Source organism: Notamacropus eugenii, chromosome 3 (genome assembly GCF_028372415.1).
Source record: "Notamacropus eugenii isolate mMacEug1 chromosome 3, mMacEug1.pri_v2, whole genome shotgun sequence".
NCBI classification, from domain to species: domain Eukaryota; kingdom Metazoa; phylum Chordata; class Mammalia; order Diprotodontia; family Macropodidae; genus Notamacropus; species Notamacropus eugenii.
Genome location: NC_092874.1, coordinates 338,266,083 through 338,279,918, shown reverse-complemented (window position 1 = coordinate 338,279,918; position 13,836 = coordinate 338,266,083).

Here is a 13,836-nt window from a genome sequence, read left to right as displayed (position 1 = left end):
TAGACTAACCCAAATGAGAAAAGAGGTACCAAAAGCCAAAAATAAGAAGAATGATTTAAAAAGCAGAATTATCCAAATGGAAAAGCAGGTCCAAAACCTCACTGATGAAAATATTTCCTTAGAAATTGGAATGGAGCAAATGGAAGCTAATGACTTTATGAGAAATCAATAAATCATAAAACAGAACCAAAAGAATGGAAAAAAAGAAGACAATGTGAATATCTCATTGGAAAAATAGCAGACCTGGAAAATAGATCTAGGAGAGAGAATTTAAAAATTATTGGAACACCTGAAAACTATGATCAAAAAAGAGCTTAAACTTCATCTTTCAAGAAATTATCAAGGAAAATTGTCCTAACATTCAAGAACCAGAGGGTAAAATAGAAAGGGAAAGAATCCACCAATCATCTCTGGAAAGAGATCCCAAAAGAAACTTCCTAGGAATATTGTAGACAAATTCCAGAGTTTCCAGGTCAAGGAGAAAGTATTACAAGCAAGCAGAAAGAAACAATTGAAGTATTATGGAAACACAATTAAGATAATAGAAGTTAACAGCTTCTACCCTAAGGGATGAGAGGGCTTGGAACATGATATTCCAGAGGTCAAAGGAGCTACAATTAAAACCAAGAATCACCTACCAGCAAAACTGAGTATAATGCTTCGAGGCAAAAAAATAATAATAATAATAATAATAATGTCAACAAAATAGTACTTCCAAGCATACTTATTGAAAAGACCAGAAAAGAATAGAAAATTTGACTTTCAAATACAAGAATTAAAAAAAAAAAACATGAAAAGGAAAGAGAAGACTTAAGCCCCTCATTAAAGTTGATCTGTTTACATTTCTATATGGAAAGATGCTAATACTGAGAACTTTCTCAGTATTAGGGATTTATATATGTATGTGTGTGTATGTATGTAGGTGTATATTATATATGTGTTTGTATGTATATGTATATACGTGTGTATATGTGTACATATGTGTGTAGGTATAAATAGAAGGCACAGGGTGAGCTGAGTATGAAGGAAGGATATCTAAAAAATAAAATTAAGTGTTGAGAGGAATATATTGGGAGAAAGAGAGAGGAAGAGGTAGAATGTAGTCAATCATCTCACATAAAAGAGGCAAGAAAGAGCTTTTACAATGGAGGGGAAGAGGGGGGAGGTGAGAGGGAATAAACAAACCTTATTATCTTTGGATGGGATAGAGGGAAATGTGGTTAGTCTTTCAAAACATGTCTGCTATAGAAGTGTTGTGCATGGTTTCACTTGCATTGCCTATAACAAATTATTTGCTTTCTCAGTGAAAGGTGGGAAGGGAGGAAGGGAGAGAATGTGGAACTCAAAGCTTTAAAAATGAATGTTAAAAATTGTTTGTACATGCACCTGGGAAATAAGTTGTACAGACAATGGGGTATTGAAATCTATCTTGCCCTACAGGAAAATAGAGGGGAGCAGGATAGAATGAAAAAGGAGTGATAGAAGGGAGGGCAGATTCGGGGTAGGGGTGGTTGGACACATGTTGTCCTGTTGTAGGGGGAGGGGAGAGATGGGGAGAAAATTTGGAATTTAGAATCTTGTGGAAAGGAGTGTTGATATCTGAAAATAAATAAATTATATTTTAAAAAAAGAAAAAAAAATCTCGATGAATTGTAGCATCCATTCCTATTAAAAATGCTAGAAAGCAGAGGAACAAATGGAGTTTTCCTTAAAATGATATGTAGTCCTTATCTAAAACCATCAGAAAGCATATCTCTAATGGGAATAAACTAGAACCCTTCCCAATAAGATCAGGGGTGAAAAAAGTCATTATCACCACTATTATTCAATTATGTCTCCATGCCTGCACGTGTATAAGCTACATCAGCTTGCTTTCCATCTTGGGGAATGGAGAAGGAGGAAAAATTAGAACCCCAGATCCTAAAAAATTATTGTTGAAACTAATTACACACACACACACACACACACATACACACACATACACACTCACATATAAATGTATATGTATGTGCATATATACATATATATTACATGTATATAATTTTTTTAAAAAATATTTTATACAGATATTTAGGATGTTTTGTTTTAAAAAAAAATAGGGGTGGGGGGGCAAAGAGACCAGTGCAGCTGGATCATAGAGTAAGTACAAGGAGTGAAGTGAGTTACTCCATTGGATTAGGAGTTGAGTGAATGAGAGTGAGGAGTAAGAGACAGATTAGAGATGGACAATCGATATTGCTGGTGCCTGTGACTAGACTGTACCTATGCTACTGTCACATTTTACCACTAAGACTTGATAGAACAGCCTAAAGCCAGAGGTCAATCTAATTAGTGCTGAATTTCCCCAGACAGATAACTCAGGATTGAAATGGTTGCTTTCTCACCCACTCTCCCTTTCTGCCCTGGAAGGTAGTTGTGAAATCAAAAGTTTTCCCATTCTTTAATCCCATTTATCACTTCCACGTAATTACAAGTTGTGAGCTATATAAAGTGATGAGAGATGCTCTGATTTGATTGCTTCATTTTTTGTGACTAGGGCATTACAAATGAGAGGGAAAAAATGATGACTTGCATACTTTGCCGGTCATATATGAATATTATGCAAGTGTATATATGTGTAACATATCTTACATATATAGTATAATTTATGTGATTATGTGTGTATAGACTGAGTGAGAGAGAGAGAGAGAGAGAGAGAGAGAGAGAGAGAGCTTCAGGGCTTCTTTATTTGCAGGATTCTTTCCTGACCAGAACTCCTGAGCTATATGAGAAAGAATATTTGATGTGCTCTCAAAAAGCAGAAATATATCAAGCCATGTGGATCCAATCCTTTTTCCCCCCTAGGCTACAGGAAACATGAATTTAAAACACATACACACACACACACAAAATTTGGCTGTCTGATAGAGACAGTGAGTTTGTTAGTTTGAGGCTTTTTTGTTGTTTTCTTTTGTTTTTGCTGCTATAATCACATGGTGCTTTCCTCATTGTTCTCCTTTTCACGCATGCTCAAAAAGCCCCTCCTAAAAGGGGAGTAAGATCAAAATTAGAGGTTAGAAAGTAACTTCTGTCCATTGAGAGGGGAAATGGAAGAGCTGGGAAAGACTCATGGTGTCCACATTACAAAAGTACTAGTTAGTCGACTCTTCCACTGCTAGGTACAAAGATCAGAAGCTCTGTTCTCACCCCTTAATTCCTTGAGGGATCTTATTCAAATCTATTCATGTATACAGTAACTAGGGTAGAGCAGGGGTGGGGAGTCTGATTAAAGAAGGGTCATACTTTTTTTCTCAAACTTATTCTTTAAGGCCCTCCTGCAGTGCCCTTGGGAAAATTTGCTTAACATTTAATTTTGGCTCATGTATGATGCTTTCCCGAGGGTTTAGTAGAAAGGTATTGACTGTGTATAATATAAATCAGGCATGGGACAAGTATGTATTTCTTACACACAAAAGAAATGCTAAAAGTAAATCATTCATAAGTGCTCATTGACAGAAAGACTTAAATTAAGATTCCATTACTTAATTGATGCCATTATACTCCCATGAGAGATGGATACTTAAACCTCATCAGAAAATAAAACAGTTTGTAGAAGTGCTGAGTCATCACTTTTATATTTCACCTCCATTCTGCACTTTACAAAAAAATCCCAGTCCATGGATTCTGATAAGTTAGAGAGGGCTTAGGTTCTTCCTCTCATTAGTAGATTGTTTTATCTGATGTATAAACTTTTACTGGCACAAGTTGGCTCAACCTCTACACCTCTTGAATTCACAAGGTCACTTATAAACTTGGGTACATCCATCTGAAAATCAGTGTTCAGTCATCTATTTAACAAGGGAAACACATATCGGAAAAGGTCCACAGGGGCCCAGGCCCAAGGTCACCTTGTCTCATCCTTTTCTTCTAACTTTCTGTATGTAAGGATTTCATTATCCTTCTAAGATTTTAGTTTCTCAGGATCCATGGCAATGGCAATTTCTAGTTTTCAGATGTTTGATAATAACTCCCAGAATAGTCTCAAGGACCCTAGATAGTAATTTCTAGAATCATAAGTGAGAGACAGTCCCACTGAGACTCCACCACGACATATGGGGTAACATAATGTGATATTTACTATGCTTGCATGGAATGGCGATATTACTAAATTTTACTTGTGAGTTTAAGGTTGGCAAGATGCCTTGTTTGTCTGTTGCTCTATAAAGCAAGTGGGCACTGGTCAGTGAGTGGGAAAATCATGGGTAATGTATAGAGGAATGCATGTACTTGCCTCAACTGGTCCCCATTGAGGCTTGAGGGGATTTAAGAGAAGCACAAATTGTGCCTGGCTTGATAGATTCCCCATTGAGACTTAGGGGTAGTTGTCCCCACTTCTTGCTGGTCCCTGTGAGAAAGGTAATTAGGGAATGCTGTAGAAGCTGATACTTTCATTACTGACAACCTTTTGAGAAGACTAGACTAGAAAAAACTGAGTACTAACCCCTCCGAAGGTGTCTGCCTTTCTCATCAGATCAAGAGTGAACCTGTTAAAGCCTGGAGTCTGAAACCTCTAAGACCACCCGTGTGTTACCTGTGAAACACTGTCATATAGAAGTGATCACTGTCCTGCTGTGTTGGAGAAGGGCTAGCCATCTCTTATCCTTCATAAAATGGCACAGAATTGCATGATGCCATTTGGAGGGGTAAAGAAAGAAAAAATCTAATGGAGAGTCATCATTTCTTTTTCAAAGGTTCATAGAAGTATTGACTTTTCCTATTCAGTCACCAATAAAGGCATTCCTTTTTCATCCCTCAACTACACTTCAGTGATAAGTCAGGGAATTTTGTCATCCCTCAATTAGCACAAATGGTCATCTGAAAGGAGGTAGGAAAGTTATGTTTTAAATTTAATCTTGTTACCTTCAGCCTACTGATGTAGTCTGTTAGTTTTGTTTTTGTTTTTGTTTTTTTGTAATCCAATATACTGTCTATCCCTTCTTACTTTGTTGTATCTGTAAATTTGATAAGGATTAAAACTATTTAAAGACATTTAAGTTGTGGAAAAAGCAAAACAAAACAACAGAGTAGGGTCATGGATAAAGCTATGTGGCATTTCACTGAAGATTATGCCCTTTGAAGGTTGATGTTGATTTATTATCTTGGACCCTAGGAAATCTTGTTACGTCTCTCCATCTTATCAATCAATAAACTAGATTTTATTATGTTCCTATCTCCCAGGCACTATGCTAAATGCTAGAGATACAACCAAAGGGAAAAATAAAAGTTTGTTCTCAAAGAATTCACAGACCCAGGTAAAATTCCACCTCAGGAAGACTTTCTTCATCCTCTAGTGTTTGGTGTCTGCTCACTGTTCATTGCTTCCAGTTCACACTGTATATAGTTGGTTTAAGCATAGAAGTTTGCATGTTGTATCTCCCATTAATGTGTGAGCTTCTCTAATGCAGGGTCTGCCTTATACTTTTCTGCTGGGGATGGAAGCTCAATTCCATGTGGACAGTCTCGGGCTGGTAAAGGTGGGAACTTTTAAATCTTAGAGTTCTCACGAGGCCCCCCAGGGAAAAGACTGGGAATCGAGGTGAACTGAGCTATCTCGTGTATTTCCGCCTCTTCCTGTGAGAAACGTGATGGGAGAGAGCTCTCCCCGCCCTCGAGATTGTCCCGGATCTGGGCACACCTATTGTTATCTAACAGCATGGTATTCAGGTGCAAACTATGCGGCTGGAGAGCTTAATTAGGATCAGGAAAGCCTGAAAGCGCTCTTAGCGCGGGAGGGGCTCGGACAGGACAGAAGGCTCCGCTTTTCCTCTCTCCGCTCTTCCCTCCCCCTCTCTCCCCACTTACACTTCTGCTTCCAATCTCTTATTGTAAGATCTTTGCCTCCTTGGGAGAGTCTTCGCTCCCTCCTAAGGAAGAATTCCCCTGCACTTGTAACCAGAACCCTGAATAAAGCTCAACCCTTGTTCGACTCTGATAGGTCTCTTCTCTCATACGAGTATCCGGTTTGGCCAGCCGAAGACCTCCAATAGAGGTAAGGTAAGACTCGGGTAGCCCACAGGCCTCTAGGCCTGGCACTTTTCTTTGCATTCCCAACTCTTAGCACAGTGCCTGGCACATAGAAGACTATTATTAAATTAAATTCTCTCCTCATCTCTCCCTTCCTCTCTACCTCATGATGGCATGCATTCCCTCCCTTCTATCACCATCCCTCTTTATCCCCTTCCCCTTCTCTTTCCCTATAGGGTAAGCTAGAATTCTATACCTCTTTGTCTGTGTATTTTATTTCCCATATGCATATAAAAACAATTTTAAAAAATCATATTTTTTTAACTTTGAACTTCAAATCTTTTCCCTTCCTCCCTCCCAGCCACCTTCATTGAGAGGGCAAGCAATTCAATATGTTGTACATATGTAGTTATGCATTTCCATAATAGTAATATTGTAAAAGGCTGTATTTTCCTCCATCTTATCCTGCCCTCCCCCTGTTTATTCTATTCTCTCCTTTGACTGTGTGCTTAATCAAAAGTGTTTGTTTTTTATTAGCCCCTCCCCCAATCTGCCATTCCTTCTATTAGCACCCTCCTTTCTTATCCCCTTCTCCCCTACTCTGTAGGGTAAGATATGCTTTCATACGCAATTGAGTGGATATGTTATTTCCTTTTTAATCTAGTTCTGATGAGAGTAAGATTCACTCATTGCCTCACCTTCCTCCTCTTGCTCTCTACTGTAAAGGCTTTTTCTTGCCTCTTTTAGGTGAGATAAGTTATCACATTCTATCTCCCCCTTTCTCCTTCTCTTAGTACATTTCTCTTTCACCCCTTAATTTTATGTTTTAGATATCATCCCTCCATATTCAACTCTGTGCTCTTTCTTTCTCTCTCTCTCTCTCTCTCTCTCTCTCTCTCTCTCTCTCTCTCTCTCTCTCTCTATATATATATATATATATATATATATATATATGTATACATATATATGTATACATATATATATGCACATACACACACACACACACACACACACACACACACACACAGACAAGCTCCACCAACTACCTTAATACTAAGAAAGGCCTCATGAGGTACAAATATCAACTTTCCATATAGGAATGTAAAAAGTCTAGCTTGAATAAGTCTTATGATATCTCCTTCCTGTTAGCCTTTTCATGCTTCTCTTGATTCTTATATTTGAAAGTAAAATTTTCTATTTATGCTTGATCTTTTCTAAAGAATGCATTAAATACCTCTATGTCATTGAATATCAGGTTTTTTTCCCCTCATGAATTGCACTCAGGTATTCTGGGTAGGTGATTCTTGGTTTTAATTCTAGTTCTTTTGACCTTGAGAAGTTCATATTCCAAACCTTCTGATCACTTGATATAGAGGCTCCTAATTTTTTTTTCTTTTAACCTGATTGTGGTTCAACAATACTTGAATTGTGTTTAACTGTTTGCAATATTTTTTTTCCTTGACCTGGGAATTCTCGATTTTGACTACAATATTTTTTTTTCAATGTGTCATTTGTTTATTTTTTATTTAACTTTTAACATTCATTTTCACAAAATTTTAGGTTCCAAATTTTCTCCCCTTTATCCCCTCCCCCCACCCCAAAACACCCAGCATTCTAACTGCCCCTGTGACCAATCTGCTCTCTCTGCTATCATCCTTCTCTGCCCTTGTCTCCATCTTCCCTTTTGTCCTGTAGGGCCAAATAACTTTCTGTACCCCTTTACCTGTATTTCTTGTTTCCTAGTAGCAAGAACAGTGCTCGACAGTTGTTTTTGGAAATATTTGTCTTCTAATACAAGCTATGTTCTAAACATTCTATTTGGTTGTCAGAAAAAGCAGTTTTTTTGTTTTGTTTTGTTTTTTTATCATTTCTAAGGAACCTAAGAGAGTTTACTTAAAATAGTCCTTTGACTAAACCCAAACTTCACAGAGCAAATCCCCTTAATAAAGTGATTTATTCCGTGAAACTTGGACTCAGTCAAAAGACAATACCCAAAGCTCTAGAAGGCCACATATGACCTCTAGGCTGTGAGTTCCCCACCTTTGGATTGACAATTTCTTAACTATTTTATTTTTATATTATATAATATTCAATGAATTGAATTCAACAACAACAACAAAAAAACAGTCAGCACCTATTATAAGCCAAGCACTGGGAATGAAAAGACAAAAAAGAAAGGGCCTCCTGTCCTCAGGTAGCTTATTTTTTATGATAGGGGCTAGGGGAATGAGAAAGATACATGTACACAGAGAAGTGAATACACTATAGGAATAAAATAATTCAATAAATGCAAAGTAGATTCATGGAGAAAAGTAAGTAGTTGACTTAAAAAGTTAGTGGCAACTGATGAGGACCCTTAAGATTTCAACAGACAAATGTCAAAAAAGGGAGTATGGGTTGCTGAAGCTGTCTTAACCGTGGCAACTATCTTTTTGCTCCCAATGTAGTCACCTCCACTGCCATGAGTACTACTACATGGGTGACCACTGGTATTGCTACCATTCAGCTTGTTTTCTTAACTTTCAAATTAGTTCTTGAGTATTTTGTTTTCCTAAGTTGCATGTAAAAACAATTAATATTCAATTAAAAATTTTTAAGTTCCAAATTGTCTTTCTTCCTCTCCTCTTCATTGAGAAGCCAAACAATTTGATATAGGTTATACACGTACAATCATGCAAAACATATTGCCATATTAGTCATCCTGCAAAAGAAAACATAAACAAAAAAAATAACAAAAATAACAAAAAGTTAAAAAGAAGTGTATTTCACTCTGTATTCAGACTCCACCAGTTCTTTCTGTAGGGATGAATAACATTTTTCATCCTAAGTGCTTCAGAGTTGTTTTGGATCATTTTATTGCTCAGAATAACTGAGTCACAGCTGATCATCTTACTCGTTAATATGTACAATATTCTCCTGGTTCTATGAATTTCATGTTGCATTGGTTCATGTAAATCTTTCTAGGTTTTTCTGAAATCTGCCTGCTCATCATTTTTTAAAAATATGATCTATTTTCAGTTTTCCACATTCACTTCCGCAAGATTTTGAATTTTAAATTTTCTCCCCATTCATCTTTTCCCCCCACCACAGGACAGTGTGTACCCCAACCACCCCTTCCCTCAAACTGTCTTTCCTTCAATCATCCCCCTTCTAACATCTCACTTTCCTCTATTTTCCTGTAGGGCAAAATAGATTTCTGTACCCTGCACACTGTACACTTGATTTCCCAGTTGCAGGAAAAAAACAATTTTATCATTAATTTTTAATGCTTTTGTGTTCCACATTCTCTCCTTTCCTCCTTTCACACCCACCCTCATTGAGAAAGCAAGAAATTTTATATGGGTCATGCATATGTAGACATGAAAAATACCTCCATAACACTTATGCTGTGAAAGACTAACCACTATTCTCTCTTACCCTTCATTTATTGTATTCTTTCCCTTGACCTGTCCCCCACAATAGTTGCTTCTGATAACCCCTTCCCCCAATCTGCCATCCCTCTTCTATCTCCCTCCCTCCTGCCTTCCTGCCTAATAAGATAGATTCCCACATGCAAGTGAATGTGTATCATTCCCTCTTTAATACAGTTCTGATGATAGTAAGGCTCACTTATTCTCTCTTACCTCCCCCCTCTTCCCCTCTATTGTAAAAGCTCTTTCTTGCCTCTTTTATGTGAGATGATTGACTACATTCTACCTCTCTCTTTCTCTTTCTTTCTCCTAGTACATTCCTCTCAACACTTAATTTTTTTTTTTTTGGTATCTTCCCTTAATACTCAACTCACCCTGTGCCCTGTGTCATAGATAGAAAGATAGATAGATATAGATATAGATAAAGATAACTATATCTATGTACACACATACATATACACATATATAAATATATATGCACATATACCTACACATATATGGTATACACATACACACATACATATATTGTGTATGTATGTATGTATATATTATTCCCTATAACTCTAATACTGAGAAAGTTCTCAAGAGTTACAAATATCATCTCTCCATATAGGAATGTAAACAGTTCAACTTTAATAGGTCCCTTATGGCTTTGCTTTCCTGTTTACCTTTTCATGTTTTTCTTGATTTTTGTATTTGAAAGTCAAATTCTCTACTTAGCTCTGGTATTTTCAGCAAATATGCTTGGAAATCCTCTGTTTCATTGAAACTCTATTTTTTCTCCTGAAAGGTTATGCTGTTTTGCTGGGTAGGTGATTCTTGATTTTAATCTTATCTCCTTTGACTTCTGGAATATCATATTCCAAACACTCTGATCCCTTAGTGTAGAAGTTGCTACATCTTGTGTTATGCTAATTGTATTTCCATAATACTTGAATTGCTTCTTTTTTTAATTGAATTATTTTATTTGTTTTCAGTGTTCAACAATCACTTCAATATATCTTAGATATTTTTCCTCTCCCTCCCCCTCATTCTCTCCTCCCTCCCCACTCCCTCAATGAGACTGCGTAAAATCTTATATAGGTTCTACATGTACATTCCAATGAAATGCATGTTGCATAGAAGAATTAAAATGAATGGGAGAAACCAGAAAACAAAACAAAACACAATACAAAAGAAAATGGTTTGTTTCTATCTGCGATTCAATTCCATAGTTCTTTCTCTGGATGAGGAAGGCATTTTGCCTTGAGAGTCCACGAGAAATTTTTTAAGTCCATGCATTTGAATGAAGTACTAAATCTACCAGAAAAGTTCCTCACACAAAGTTGCTGTGTACAAAGTTCTCCTGGTTCCACTCCGTTCACTCAGCATCAGTTCATAAAAATCTTTCTAGGCTTCTCTGAAGTCTTCCTGTTCATCATTTCTCCTAGCACAATAGTATTCCATTACATTCATGTACCACAACTTGTTCAGCCATATCCCAATTGATGGATATCCCGTTGATTTCCAATTTTTGGCCAAGACAAAGACAGCTGCTATAAATATTTTTGTTCATGTGGAACCCTTTCCCATTTCAATGATCTCTTTGGGATACAGTCTCAGAAGCAATACTTCTGGGTCAAAGGGTATACACATTTTTGCAGCCCTTTAGGCATAGTTCCAAATTGCTTTCCAGAATGGCTGGATCAGCTCACAGCTCCACGAACAGTGAGTTAGTGTTCCAACTCTCCCGCATCTTCTCCAACATTTATCATCTTCCTGTTCCGTTATGTTAGCCAATCTGATAGGGGTGATGTGGTACCTCAGAGGTGTTTTGATTTGTATCTCTCTAATCACTAGTGATTTACAGCATTTTTTTTTTGATGTGGTTATAGATAGCTTTAATGTCTTCCTCCAAAAATTCCCTATTCATACCCTTTGACCTTTTATCAATTGGTGAATGACTTGTGTTCTTGAACATTTGGCTCAGATCTCTATATGTTTTAGAAATTAGGCCTTTGTCACAGAGAATAGTTGGAAAAATTCTTTCCCAGTTTTCTGCTTCCCTCCTAACCCTGGCCGCATTGGGTTTGTGTAAAAAACATTGTGCTTGTATAAAAACTTTTCAATTTAATGTAATCAAAATTATCCATTTTGCACTTCATAATGTTTTCTAGCTCTTGTTTAGTCAAAAATTCTTCCCTTCTCCATAAATCTGATAAATACACTATTCTTTGCTCCAGTAATGTATTTATAGCATCAATCTTTATACCTAGGTCATGTAGCCATTTGGACTTTATTCTTGTGTATGGTGTCAGTCATTGGTCTATGTCCAGTTTCCACCACACTGTTATCCAGTTTTCCCAGCAATTTTTGTCAAACAGTGAGGGCTTATCCCAGAAGCTGGGGTCCTTGGGTTTATCAAACAGTAAATTGCTATATTCATTATATACTGTATCTTGAGTGCCAACCTTATTCCACTGATCTACTCCTCTGTTTCTTAGCCAGTACCAAGTGGTTTTGATGATTACTGCTTTATAATACAATTTGAGATCTGGTAGGGATAAGACCACCTTCCGTAGCATTTCTTTCCATTAGATCCCTTGATATAATTGACCTTGTGTTCTTCCAGATGAATTTTGATATTATTTTTTCTAGCTCTAGAAAATAATTATCTGGTACTTTGTTATGGTGCTGTATAAGTAAATTAATTTAGGTAGAATTGTCATTTTTATTATATTAGTTTGACGTACCCATGAACAGCTGATGTTTTTCCACTTACTTAGATCTGACTTCATTTATGTGAAAAGTGTGTTGTAATTGTGTTCATATAATCCCTGGGTTTGTTTTGGAAGGTAGACTTCCAGATATTGTATAGTGTCTACTGTAGGTTTAAATGGGATTTCTCTTTCTATCTCTTGCTATTGAGCTTTGTTAGTAATATATAGAAATGCAGATGATTTATGTGAGTTTATTTTGTAACCTTCAACTTTGCTGAAGTTGTTTATTACTTCAAGTAGTTTTATCTTGATTCTCTAAGTATATCATCATATCATCTGCAAAAAGTGATAACTTAGTTTCTTCTTTGCCTATTCTAATTCCTTCAATTTATTTTTCTTCTCTTATTGCTACAGCAAACATTTATAGTACTATATTGAATAACAGTGATGATAATGGACATCCTTGTTTCACCCCTAATCTTATTGGAAATGTATCTAGCTTGTCCCCATTGCATATAATGCTTGCTGATGGATTTAGGTAGATACTGCTTATTATTTTATGGAAAATTCCAATTGTTCCTATGCCTTCCAGTGTTTTCAACAGGAGTGGCTGTTGTATTATGTCAAAAGCTTTTTCTCCATCTATTGAGATAATCATGTTGTTTCTGTTAGTTTTGATGTTGATATGATCAATAATGCTAATAGTTTTTGTAATATTGAATCAGTCCTTCATTCCTGCTATAAATTCTACCTGATCATAAGGTATTATTCTCATGATAAGCTGCTGAATTTTTTGCTAATATCTTATTTAAAATTTTTGCATCCATATTCATTAGAGAAATTTGCCTATAATTTTCTTTCTCTGTTTTGTCTCTTCCTGGTTTAGGTATCAGAACCATATTTATATTATACAAAGAATTTGGTAGGAGTCCTTTGGCAATTTCTCCAAAGAATCTATATGGTATTGGAATTAACTGTTCTTTAAATGTTTGATAGAATTCACTTGTAAATCCATCTGTCCCTGGAGATTTTTTCCTAGGGCATTCATTGCATGCTTGTTCAATTTTTTTTTTCTGAGATGGGGTTATTTAAGTACTCAGCTTCCTCTTCTGTTAATCTGGGCAGTTTATATTTTTAAAATAATCATCCATCTCATTTAGATTGTCAAATTTATGGGCATACAGTTAGGTAAAGTAATTGCTAATTATTGTTTTAATTTCATCCTCATTGGAGGTTAATTCACCCTTTTCATTTTTGATATTGGAAATTTGGTTTTCTTCTTTCTTTCCTTTAATCAAATTGACCAAAGGTTTATGAATTTTATTGGTTTTTTCATAAAATCAACTCTTAATTTTATTTATTTGTTCAATAGTTCTCTTAATTTCAATTTTATTAATCTCTCCTTTGTTTTCAGTATTTCTAATTTGGTATTTACTTGGGGATTCTCAATTTGTTCTTTTTCAAGTTTTTTCAGCTGCATGCTCAATCCATTGATCTCCTTTTTCTCGATTTTATTCATGTAGGCATTCAAAGATACATAACTTTCCCTAAGAATTGCTTTTGCAGCATCCCATAAGATTTTTTAGGTTGTCTTATTACTGTAATTCTCTTGAATGAAGTTGTTGATTGTTACTATAATTTGTTGTTTAACCCAAGTCATCCTTTAGGGTTAAGTTGTTTAGTTTCCAGTTAGCTTTTGGTTTTTATTTCCATAGCCTTTGATT